The 12,625-nt window shown below is 48.8% G+C and overlaps 1 protein-coding gene across 1 annotated transcript in view; it reads right to left on the reverse strand.

Moving 5' to 3' along the window:
- The window catches only part of LOC147725127 (C-type lectin domain family 2 member B-like), a 280,165-nt gene that overhangs the window by 187,163 nt on the left and 80,377 nt on the right, over window positions 1-12,625 (reverse strand). The gene's annotated exons all lie outside the window — the stretch shown is intronic.

A 12,625-nucleotide genomic window follows, 5' to 3' on the forward strand; every position in this document is an offset into this window, starting at 1 on the left:
CGCACTCTAGTAGCCAGGAGCTGGCTGGAACCCTTAAACAATGTTGCCATACCAGCCTGCCGGCCTGCCCATAGCTAGAATGAGGGAAGCTCCTGGAACCTTCCAGAATAGGGGAGGCACCAACTGCAACTGCCAACTGCCAACTGACACTATATAAGGAAAAGGAGGGAAACTTTCTAGTCAGTTGGGGCATCACTGACCTGGGGAACCCACACAGGAGTTTTAGGCAGGAGGGCCTAGTGAGGAACCTATGCTACTGGGAGTGACAGGATTTAGGTGCTGCCTCTTAAGCTGGGTGAGGTGTCCCAAGCTAGCCCCCTGATCTGGCCCAGTGGTAGGGAACCCCAGGGTCCATCTGCAGTGACTGAGGAAAATTCTTCAAGCCTTCAACTCAGAACCCCCCCCCTCTCAACAACTTCAAGTAACCAGCAAATAAGGGTGCAGAACCATCCAAGCGCCAAGAAGTCTACTTCTCCTTAACCAGAGACTGCTGGGGTGATCGACCAGGTACTGGACTTGTGCTGCCCTGCGCATCCCCTGCTTTCAAATGGGCCCACCTTGCCCTACCTGCCTCCACCTGACTGAACTGTTCTGCTGTCCTGGTTAAACTGTGTGGAAAGCGCTATATTCTGCTTCCCCTGTCCAGCGCTGCATTTAAGACTGCCTGCCCTGAGCTAACTGTGCCCCCGTGGTTCAAGCGCTGTGATCCTGAGGCGCTTCTCGCCTCAAGAAGCATCCTGCCCTGTGAGGCGCCGCAGTTGCCCCCACGCGCTCACATGCTTCGGTGTAAAGCGCTCTGACTAGCACCCGAGGCGCCTGAGGGGACCGCGTCACCATCGCGGCATCGGTGCCGCCTTCGCGACACCTCCGAGGTGCCTCCGGCCTGTCCTGTGGCCGCCTGCCTTTGCGCTGTGTCCAGCGCTGAGATTACCCCTCTCGGTGGCCCCCGTACACCAGGAGAGGGCCGCCCCCTTAAGTGAACTGGGCCGCGGTAGGCCCGAAGTCAGTGCGCACCCCACGTGACAGGGAAGCTCCTTCGTCCCGCCCCCGAGGGCCGCGCTACCATTGGTTCTGGCTGGCGCGCCCTCGAGGCGAAGCACGCCCGGCCCCTGCCTCGTCTCCAGCGCCGGTGCCCTGAAGCTGAGCCTGCACGGCGCTGGGACGAGGGCAGCCACGACAGGGTTGGAACCCCCTCTCCTCCGCTGAACCCGACGCAATGGCCCTGGAGGGCTGAAGAAGTGAGGTAACCCCCTGGGGAGGAGGGCGGTAGGCCGGGAGAGGCCCGAGGTCACCCCTCCCCCGGGGTGCTCTGAGACTGGGCCCTGTTGGCCCCTTTCCCCCTGCAACTGTGCCTCAAGAGACCGTATTTACAAGCCTGAAGTGTTTAGCGTGCACCGTATCTACAAGCCTGAAGTGTTTAGTGTGCACCGTATTTACAAGCCTGAAGTGTTTAGCGTGCACCGTATTTACAAGCCTGAAGTGTTTAGTGTGCACCGTATTTACAAGCCTGAAGTGTTTAGCGTGCACCGTATTTACAAGCCTGAAATGCTATAAGTGCACTGTATCCACAAGCCTGATTTGCTCCTAGTGCACCATATGTACAAGCCGGAAATGAGAGGGAGATTCACTTCACTGTACTGAATTTTCTTGCAGAGGTGGGCTTCCATAGTATTCTGAGGATCTGATCTAGGTCGCAAGCCGACCTGTATTCACAAGAAGAAAGGCTTGTCACAAATAAGTAAAGGTTGTGTTGTTTGGAGTTCCTTGTTGGACTGATAAGTCCTTGCCGATATGTTGTATTACCTGTAAGGAAAAGCGTCCATGTGAGGTTCTGATGTGATATTTAAATGCATTACTATAGTCGCTTCTTGTAGGATCTTCCAGGTTAATACAGTTACCCCGTTACCTGTCAGAGAGTTTTATACGACAGGCGGGTCAGCTAGTGTTTCACTGCTAGATGAACTGGTTATTAATCTAATGAAATGTTCACCCATTTATAGGAAATGTAACCGGAACGTGATTCATGAAATGTCTCAATGTAATGCTGACGAATTAATAATGCAACGCTCTATTTGAAAGCTTATATAAAAGATCTTGATTCTTTCAAATACAACTTCTGGTGTGGTCTCCATTATTGCTCCACAGTGTCTTACATTGGATGTGTGCGTTAAGTAGCTGCTTTACACACAAGCCCCTGGCTGCCTTCCTGCTCGAGCCATGCTACCACCTTAAGAGTTGGTGACCCCAGGTCTCACATTGCTGGCGAGCGATGGGATCCAGGACCTGTAGCTACTTAACACCCTCCAGTGGGACAGGGTGTGCTGCAATTAATTGGACACCTATCGTGCTTCAAGCAAACCCAATTGCTCACCACTGTCTAGCCTGCAACAAAGTGTGTTGAACCAGTAGTGTTGCCCACATCCTAGAATTTTTTCTTCCAGGATATCTAGGTCCTCACCTGCCAGAATGGAGTTCCAGCTGGCTGACCTTGATAATACATGGTAGTGCAGTTAAGGGAGTTTTGTCAGGGGATGGGGGTGCCTGTGGGGACGAGAGCTGTTAAAGAAGAGCTCCGTGCCGCCTTGAGGGCATGGGTTAGGGCCCACCCAGAAGAGGAAGAGGAGGATGGGAACAGGTCAAACACGGGGAGGTGGACACTCAGGAAGACCCAGGCCTACTCAACATTGACATGTCAGACAATGTATTGCCAGGAAGACGTTCCGTGGCGGGGAGTAGTGTATCTAGGGAAAGTGTGTCACCGCAGGAGTATGAGGACAGGAGGGAGGAGAGACAATTGAAGTTGGAGCTTGCCAAGTTAGAGCACGAGAGGGAGAAAGGGAAGATAGAGAGTTTGCTATGGAAAAAGAGAAGTTTGCTTTGGAGGAGAGGAAGATGGCGCAGTAGCTTCAGCTCAAGGAGTTGGAGCTGAAAGCTTTACAATTAAGTGCGTCAGGAACTCCTAATGGTGGCAGCGTACCGAGGTTCGGGGGAGTGATCCTGAAGGGAGAGGTGTAGGGATCTTCCGACCCAGCGAGGCGGGAGAGGTGAGGAGAAGCCCAGCTAGGTCCCAGGAAAGTGAGAGGGTTGTAGGGCCTCACATCCCATCTATAGGAGGGAGTGAGACGGGGAGGAGTCCCGAGGTGCCCCAACCGCAGTCACAGGGCCTGGAGAGTTCCATAAGGGGACCCCAGGTTGGGAGCCTAGGCTGTCCTGTTGTGCCTTCCAGTAAAGAGGATCCCCTCATGCCAGAAGGAGCCGGAGCATCAGTAACCGGAGCTCCAGTGATTCAGGGTTCTGACCAGTCTCAGGGTTTAGATCCTGGACTGGGGTTTCAGGTTCAGGAGTTGCCTGACCTGGAGGGTGGGGTACCTGTAATCCAGGTCCCTACAGGTTTGACTTCCAGGGGTACTTCTCTGGGTAGGAAGGTGCGTAACTCTGTGAGGGAGTGCAGGGGGAGGGAGGACTCGCCCCTGTCACCAGTTCAACCTAAGGGTCTAGACTCTAGGTTGGGGAGAGAGTGGTGTTCTGAGGGTGTCCCACTTAGGAGGAATGGATGGAACCCCAGAAGGAAAGGTAGGGTGAGGAGAGCCTCGCCCCTGAAGGCTGGTCAGCCTGAGGGTTTGGACTTCAGGTGGGATGACCAGTGGCCGTTTGGAGCTGTAAAGAGAAGGAGAGTGGTCAAATGGTACGACGGGCCTGGGGCTACTGCCACCCACTCTGTGTCTGTGAGAGAGTTAGGGCAAGAGACTTTTGGACTGTCTAGAGGCCAGTCCTGACCACATCCCACTAGGGAACACCAGTGGAGTGGTTTGAATGGTGAAGAGCTGGCAGATGTCATGAAAGTAACGGGCCTGCGTCCACCTTTTTCCGCCCAAAGCAGGGAAGACCATCAAGGTGATGCTTGGTCTACCTTGGCTTTTGGCTGGGGGGGAGTCGTGTTGGACTTGGCCTTTTTCACTGAAATTCTTTGCTTTTTTGCTCCCCTATTTTCAGATGTCCCCCCTTGTACTGTAATTGTATAGGCCCTGTGAGGTTAAAATGCCCTGGGTTATATTAAAACCCATGCTAGATGCAGGTGCTTGACTTCCCCCAACATGGCTGCCACTGACCCCTGCTACTGCAGCGTGGTCTGTATAGGCGCACTCTAGTAGCCAGGAGCTGGCTGGAACCCTTAAACAATGTTGCCATACCAGCCTGCCAGCCTGCCCATAGCTAGAATGAGGGAAGCTCCTGGAACCTTCCAGAATAGGGGAGCCACCAACTGCCACTGCCAACTGCCAACTGCCACTATATAAGGAAAAGGAGGGAAACATTCTAGTCAGTTGGGGCATCACTGACCTGGGGAACCCACACAGGAGTTTTAGGCGGGAGGTCCTAGTGAGGAACCTATGCTACTGGGAGGGACAGGATTTAGGTGCTGCCTCTTAAGCTGGGTGAGGTGTCCCAAGCTAGCCCCTTGATCTGGCCCAGTGGTAGGGAACCCCAGGGTCCATCTGCAGTGACTGAGGAAAATTCTTCAAGCCTTCAACTCAGACCCGCCCCCCCTCTCAACAACTTCAAGTAACCAGCAACTAAGGGTGCAGAACCATCCAAGCGCCAAGAAGTCTACTTCTCCTTGACCAGAGACTACTGGGGGGATCGACCAGGTACTGGACTTGTGCTGCCCTGCGCATCTCCTGCTTTCAACTGGGCCCACCTTGCCCTACCTGCCTCCCCCTGACTGAACTGTTCTGCTGTCCTGGTTAAACTGTGTGGAAAGCGCTATATTCTGCTTCCCCTGTACAGCGCTGTATTTAAGACTGCCTGCCCTGAGCTAACTGTGCCCCCGTGGTTCAAGCACTGTGATCCTGAGGCGCTTCTCGCCTCAAGAAGCATCCTGCCCTGTGAGGAGCCGCAGTTGCCCCCACGCACTCACCTGCTTCGGTGTAAAGCGCTGTGACTGGCCCCCGAGGCGCCTGAGGGGACAGCGTCACCATCGCGGCATCGGCGCCGCCTTTGCGACACCTCCGAGGTGCCTCCGGCCTGTCCTGTGGCCGCCTGCCTTTGTGCGGTGTCCAGCGCTGAGATTACTCCCCTCGGCGGCCCCCGTATGCCAGGAGAGGGCCGCCGCCTTAAGTGAGCTGGGCCGCGGTAGGCCCGAAGTCAGTGCGCACCCCACGTGACAGTGGAGCTCCTTTGTCCCGCCCCTGAGGGCCGCGCTACCATTGGTTCTGGCTGGGGCGCCCTCGAGGCGAATCACGCCCGGCCCCTGCCTCGTCCCCAGCGCCGGTGCCCTGAAGCTGAGCCTGCACCGCGCTGGGACGAGGGCAGCCACGAGAGGGTTGGAACCTCCTCTCCTCCGCTGAACCAGACGCAAGGGCCCTGGAGGGCCGAAGAAGTGAGGTAACCCCCTGGGGAGGAGGGCGGTAGACCAGGAGAGGCCCGAGGTCGCCCCTCCCCCGGGTTGCTCTGAGACTGGGCCCTGTTGGCCCCTTTCCCCTGGCAACTGTGCCTCAAGAGACCGCATTTACAAGCCTGAAGTGTTTAGCGTGCACGGTATCTACAAGCCTGAAGTGTTTAGTGTGCACCGTATTTACAAGCCTGAAGTGTTTAGCATGCACCGTATTTACAAGCCTGAAGTGTTTAGTGTGCACCGTATTTACAAGCCTGAAGTGTTTAGCGTGCACTGTATTTACAAGCCTGAAATGCTATAAGTGCACTGTATCCACAAGCCTGATTTGCTCCTAGTGCACCATATGTACAAGCCGGAAATGAGAGGGAGATTCACTTCACTGTACTGAATTTTCTTGCAAAGGTGGGCTTCCATAGTATTCTGAGGATCTGATCTAGGTCACAAGCCGACCTGTATTCACACGAAGAAAGGCTTGTCACAAATAAGTAAAGGTTGTGTTCTTTGGAGTTCCTTGTTGGACTGATAAGTACTTGCCGATATGTTGTATTACCTGTAAGGAAAAGCGTCCTTGAGAGGTTCTGATGTGATATTTAAATGCATTACTATAGTCGCTTCTTGTAAGATCCTCCAGGTTAATACAATTACCCCGTTACCTGTCAGAGAGTTTGATACGACAGGCGGGGTCAGCTAGTGTTTCACTGCTAGATGAACTGGTTATTAATCTAATGAAATGTTCTCCCATTTATAGGAAATGTAACCGGAACGTGATTCATGAAATGTCTCAATGTAATGCTGACGAATTAATAATGCAACGCTCTATTTGAAAGCTTATATAAAAGATCTTGATTCTTTTAAATACAACTTCTGGTGTGGTCTCCATTATTGCGCCACTGTGTCTTACATTGGATGTGTGCGTTAAGTAGCTGCTTTACACACAAGCCTGGCTGCCTTCCTGCTCGAGCCATGCTACCACCTTAAGAGCTGGTGACCCCAGGTCTCACAGTATGTTACTACAATGTTCACATATCCTGGTTTTAATGCGTCTAGATGTCATCCCTATATACTGTAGACTACATCTGCAGGTTATCAGATACACAACATTGGTGGTATTACAATTTGTGTGACTGCGTTGTTCCCATCGTGTACCATCAGTCAAATCCAAGAATTTCGTATTGGAAGTGAGGTGGCAAACATTGCAATTCCCGCACGGGAAATGTCCTGTAACTGGTGGTAAAACCCAAGCATTTTAAAAAATCGGTACACAGTTGTCTGTTGTCACTTCCCTGGGTCGTGTGTGGACTAAAGAGTCTTTTAGACTGGTGGCTCTTTTATACGAAAAAAGGGTCTTCTTCCAGTTTTTCTTGTTACTGGTGATGATTTTCCAGTTTTTTGCAATGCATTTACTTACTGCATTTGACAATGAGTTAAAAGTCGTCACACATGTCAAGGGAATCTCCTCACTTCCTGTTTTGGGATGGTCGTCCAACAATACATCCCTTTGCTGATTTCTGGCCCTCTTTTGACTCTGGTCTATTATACCCTTGGGGTACCCTCTGTTAGTTAGCTTAGTAGTCAGGTCGTTCGCCTGCTGTTTGTAATCAGAGAGGTTACTGCAATTCCGGCTTATCCTTAGATACTGCTCATACGGTAGATTCTCCCGCAGGGCCCGAGGGTGGTAGCTAGTGAAATGCAGCAAGTTATTTTTTGCAGTTGGCTTGTAAAAGGTCTTAGTCTCAAGCTGATTGCCCTTCCTAGTAATGATGACATCCAAAAAGGTGATTTTATCCAATGCATGTTCATGTGTGAATCTTAGATGGTTATCACACGTGTTGACCCAGGTGAAGAAATTAAATAATAGAGTCTCACACCTTTCCAAATCATGAGCACGTCATCTATATAGCGTTGCCATAAGATGATATTTGTTCCATAAGGGTTAGTTGGACTCGGTATGTAGTTGGACTCAAAATTGAACACGTAAAGACCCGCCACCGAAGGGGCAAAGGTGCTGCCCATCGATGTTCCTGTTGCTTGGAGGTAGATCTTTCCTTCATGTTCAAAATAGTAACGTTTCAAGGCAAGAGTGGCACAGTCTACTACAAAGGCACGGGTTGTTTTAAAGTCCCAAGGAGCTCTGGCCAGAGCATCCTTCACCACCTTAATGGTCTCATCCTGCGGAATGCAGGTGTATAAGCTCTCGATGTCCATTGTAACAAGAAAGCAATGGTCTTCAGGTAAGGTGATAGTCCTAAGCAAGGAAAGGAGACTTTTGGTGTCTTTTAAATAAGTGCTTGTAGACTGAATAATGGGTCTCAGAAAAAAGTCACACTATTTTGAGAGGGGCTCAAGAAGTGAACCCAACCCCAAGACGATAGGTCTCCCGGGGGGAGGCAACACATTCTTGTGGGTTTTTGGCAGTATGTAAAAATACGGAACCCTTCCCTCTGATGTTGTCAGGAAATCCACCTCTTTTTTTGTGATCAAGCCGTCTCTTTCTGCCGTTGACACAAGTTCACAGATTTCGTCTTTCAGGTCACTCGTCGGATCCATATTTAAAGGGACATAGTTGGTGTCGTCGTTCAGTAGACGTTGACACTCAGTGTCATAATCTATCTTATTTTGGATCACCACACCACCCCCTTTGTCCGCACTTTTTATAATTATATCTTTGTTCCTTTTCAAAGATTGGATGGCCTGGAATTCATCTGCGGTCAAGTTCTTAAATGGTGTGGGTTCCTTCAATTGCTCCACTTCCTTGAACACGGCCTGCTCAAAGGCCAGGAATTCTGGTGTGACTGTGTGTGGAGTCGGTGTGAAGGTTGATTTCAGTTTAAATTCAGTATGACGGGGGCGTGGCTTACGCGCCGGCGAGTGATGGCGCTGCCTCCTTGAGCTCCGAGGCGACGCGGGACTCTTCAAAGTTTTCCCGATACTTTCCCCAGTCCCGGAGACCAACTACACGCATCCCCGCACGGCGGAACATGGTCCCCGTGTGTTGCGAGATGCGGCGGCTATTTTAATTGCCGCTTTTGTCACTTTTTACCGCTTTATCCTCCTCAGCTGTTACGGGACGCGAGCGGCCGCCATTTTGTGCCGCTGAGCTCGCGTCCCGTTTTTTTCTCGTCTCTGCCTCCTCAGCAGCCTGAACTCCTCCTGTTTCATCGTATGGGCACATTTCTACAAGGTATATTGTAGGGCAAACACAGCATGCTACTCTGCTCTACTTTCTTGACTTTTTGCGCCTCAACTCCCTTCCTAACTTGTGACTTCATCGCTACTTCATAACGGCGGCCATTTTGTGGTGCTTTCCTGCGCAATGCTCAACATCTTCCTCTCACCTGCCTACAACCCTCTGTGGAATATCAATTGACCTCCCTGGGCCTCACATATTATGGACGCTTTGCTGTTTCTCTAAAGCCCTTTTACTGGATGGTCTTTTGCCTGCGTATTGCACTGATTTTCACTCAATTTCGACGCCTACCATTTGGGTTTGAGGTATTGCTTCTCCATTGCTCCTTTTTACCTCATATGTGACCTCTTCCTTCTATTGCCTCTCCTAACTCTACATATAGGGTCTCAGCTTTTTGGTCCTTGTGGTGTGGCTTCCATCCCTGCGGTCCACCTAGTGTGCCCCTCTGTTGGCATAATGTCTCAGGACGTGGGCCATGCGAGATCTTCCGTCACTGGTACCAAACAGAAACGCCTTAAGAATGACCCTCCATCTCCAATTCGCACCTCTCCGAACCCTGTGTTGGATTCCATCCTAGAAGAGGTTCGTGGCTTACAACCTTTTATGTCTGCAACCAACAAGAAGCTCAAGCAGATAGAAGATAGATGGGTCGTCATGGAGGGCAAGGTTTTGGAACTAGAACAACGCATCAGTGACGTCCAGGATGTGTCTACTAAAATTCCTATTCTTGAAAAGGAGATTCAGCAGTTGAAATTACACACAGAGGACCTTGAAAATCGTAACAGGAGGAATAACCTACGTATTTATGGTGTTCCGAAGTCCCTTGAGGCGGCTGACATGGTGTCCTTCATCCGCAAATTCCTCTATGAGCTTTTGGAACTCCGACCAGAATCTAATCCTCTAAACATACAGCGTGCTCACCGTCTGGGCCGTCTCACGTCCAACCCGACCAAACCTAGAGGTATTATCCTACTATTTCTTGAGTTCACCGAATTGATGACTGTTCTTAAAGCTGCAAGACTAAAACGTCGCCTCATTTGGTCGGGCCATACCATCTTTATTGCCCAGGACTTATCAAACGCTACGAATGCACGTCGCAAGGAGTTCCTCAATCTAAGACCACACATGAGGGACTTGAACATTCAATATGGAATCCTACATCTCTGTCTCTGCAAAATAACTCACAACGGTCGTTCCCGTACATTTGATGACCCTCTGAAGCTTCGGGAGTATCTCCAAACTGTATACCAATTTTTCTCTGATTCCTCCATTATTTCATTTTCTGTAATGCAAACCATGTTTGATTTACCTGTCCATTTTCGCAAAGAATATGACATTATTACTTCCGCCATTTTATCTCATTTATCTACCCTTCCTACTTTTGATTTCCTTCCTTCCCTTACTCCTTCCACTCCTCTATATCCCCTGTTTACCCAACAAATCCCCAAAGCTGCTCTAATTTATAAATTGTTGTTAGATAATATTGTTCTTAGACCTAAAACCATTACTGAAACTGTTTGGGAAACTGATCTTTCTTTCTCGTTATCTGTTGATGTTTGGGATCACTTATGGTGTAAAGACATCGATTTCAGCCCGACTTACTCAATCACTTTTTTTTATATACCATAGAGCTCTTATCACCCCAGTTAACATAACAAAATTCTCCTCCTCTTCCTCCCCCCTTTGTTGGTCCTGTTCCTCTCACCCCGGCACACTCAAACACCTCTTGTTTGATTGCCCCTCTGTTCTTGCTTTTTGGAGCTCAGTTTGGGATTTTTGCATGCGTATTTTTCATTTTTCTGTACCATTCTCATCGCTGCACGTTTTTTTAGGTTCCCTATCTGATGTTTTAGACTTACATTCATACAATGCTAAATTATTTGATCTTTTCATTGCAACTGCTTTCAAAGTAATTTTGTCATGTTGGAAGGATAATACTAAACTGTCTGTGCATACATGGCGGAATTTCATATGTGATGAGCATAGAATTGCAATTGCTTCTTCTTCTTCTGTCACTTTAAAAATTAAATCCGATCTCACCTGGCTGCCTTTCTCTACCTTCTTATCTTCTCCTCCCCCTCCCTAACCTTTCCTTCTTCTTTCTCTCCCCTCCTCTTTTTTCTTTTCTTTTCTTTTCTTACTTTCTTTCTTCCATTTTCTTCTTTTTCACACATTATCTGAACCATTTTTCCTCTTCATCTCTCTCTCATTGTTCTTTCATATTGGTTCTGATTTTTTATATACTGTTATACTATGCTGTACTTTTTCTTAAACAAAATAAAACTTTACTAAACTGAAAAAAAAAATAAAATCAGTATGACTTTTAATCCTTTCTACTTGATCTTTCTCTGTAGATTCAAAAAAGTCCCTCAATGGGATTTTTCTGAAAAATTGACTCTACTCACAGTGGAGTTTAAAGCGGTCTAACCGAGGGGTAGGTATAAAACCTAACCCTTTTTCCAGGACCTCTGTTTCTGCTGTAGTGAGGTTATGGGAAGATAAATTAACAACTACGGTTTCGCGCTGCTGGGGCCTGGTCTTTGGTCCTCAGCTGTCTTGCTGGTGACATCCCCAACTCCCTCCGGCTGTTCCCAATGAACTTGGGTGTTGCCCTTCTGCCTCCCCCTGCCCCGCCTGCCTCGGTCCTGAAAAGGATGAGGGTATCCCTAGTGGTTAAATTGTGGGTATGGAACAAAGTGTGGGTTTCAGCCCATCATAGGAGGGAATGGCGCCTGAAAAGAGTTGGGATGATATGGTCCCATCCCTTGTTGGGGGAATGGTGTTTGCCAACCTGGGAGGGGGTACTCATTGATATGTTGTTGTTGGCCTCGCCCTCTTCCTCTACCTCTGCCCCTTCCTCTGCCCCTTCTCCCTGTACTATCGGTGCTTGAACCACTTGTGTTAGAGTCTGCCGATGTATCAGATTTATACCCTGAACTAGTGGGAGGGGTAAACTCAGGACAGGAATAGGGATAGACTTTGGCGTAGGACCACCTCTTAAGATCTTTCTGTAACTTCTGCGACTTCGATTGAGCCAAGTTCTCTTTGAACTCGTTTTGCTCTTTGTTAAGCTCATTGAGTCTTTTTTTATAACCCATGATGGTAGATTTGAAATAGGCCTCTGTAGTCTGTATCTCTACCATGAGAGCTTCCGAGAGGCGTAGTGCAGTTTTAATAATTAATATGCCCCAGTCCCGCGTGCAGTGCCACGCAATCTACGCCCACTCCTTTCGGAATACTGCGTCGTCAAGAAATATTCTGGGGGCATTTGTTACTAGCAACCCCTTCAGTGCTGCATTGTTGTTCAAGTATTCTTTAATCATGGTTCCATGTAATATGGCCCTGATCCTACTGCGCTTTAGGTCTCCTAGTTTATCCCAATCCCCAGTTTGCGAGATGGCATGCGCTAATAGTGGGTCAGAAAAAAGGGAATTGTCCCCTAATATAGCATCCACTTCTTCCTTAGAAAAGGAAAGACCCTGGCCCTCCATGGTTTGTCAGACGAAATCTCTACAATATTTCAAAAAAGGTCGTACACTCACAGCTGCACGCTGCTCAATGCACCATTAATACCAACAAGAGAGAAAGGGCATGAGTCGGTTCTCCTGTACCCCAGTCAATTCATAAACACCAATAAAAGAGTGACTAAGTGAAAAGCTAATTAAACAAAATGTGCTCAAAAGAATTTATATTGTGGTGTCTATTTTTGTGTCTCTATACTGTATGTATAAATGTGTGCACAAAACGTCATACACACACCCACATGCACAAGCATGAAGTACTTTATCTCTATCTCCCCTTAAGAAACCAAAACCCCTTTGAGGAGGACACCTCTCAAGGGAACTAATATCCCAAGTATTTCGCTGGAGGGAAGGAAAAATCTTTCTTTTTTATGAAGGACGCTCACTCACTAGTGGTGAGCAAGATAAAAGAGGATTGGTATCAACAAAAAATTGATGGTAGCTGTTCCTAAGAAAAGTAAGATTCTCTACAACCAGTTCTGGTTGGAGATATAATATGTCCAAGTGTTACACAGGTGGGATCTA

This window comes from Lissotriton vulgaris, chromosome 4_1 (assembly GCF_964263255.1).
Source record: "Lissotriton vulgaris chromosome 4_1, aLisVul1.2, whole genome shotgun sequence".
NCBI lineage: Eukaryota > Metazoa > Chordata > Amphibia > Caudata > Salamandridae > Lissotriton > Lissotriton vulgaris.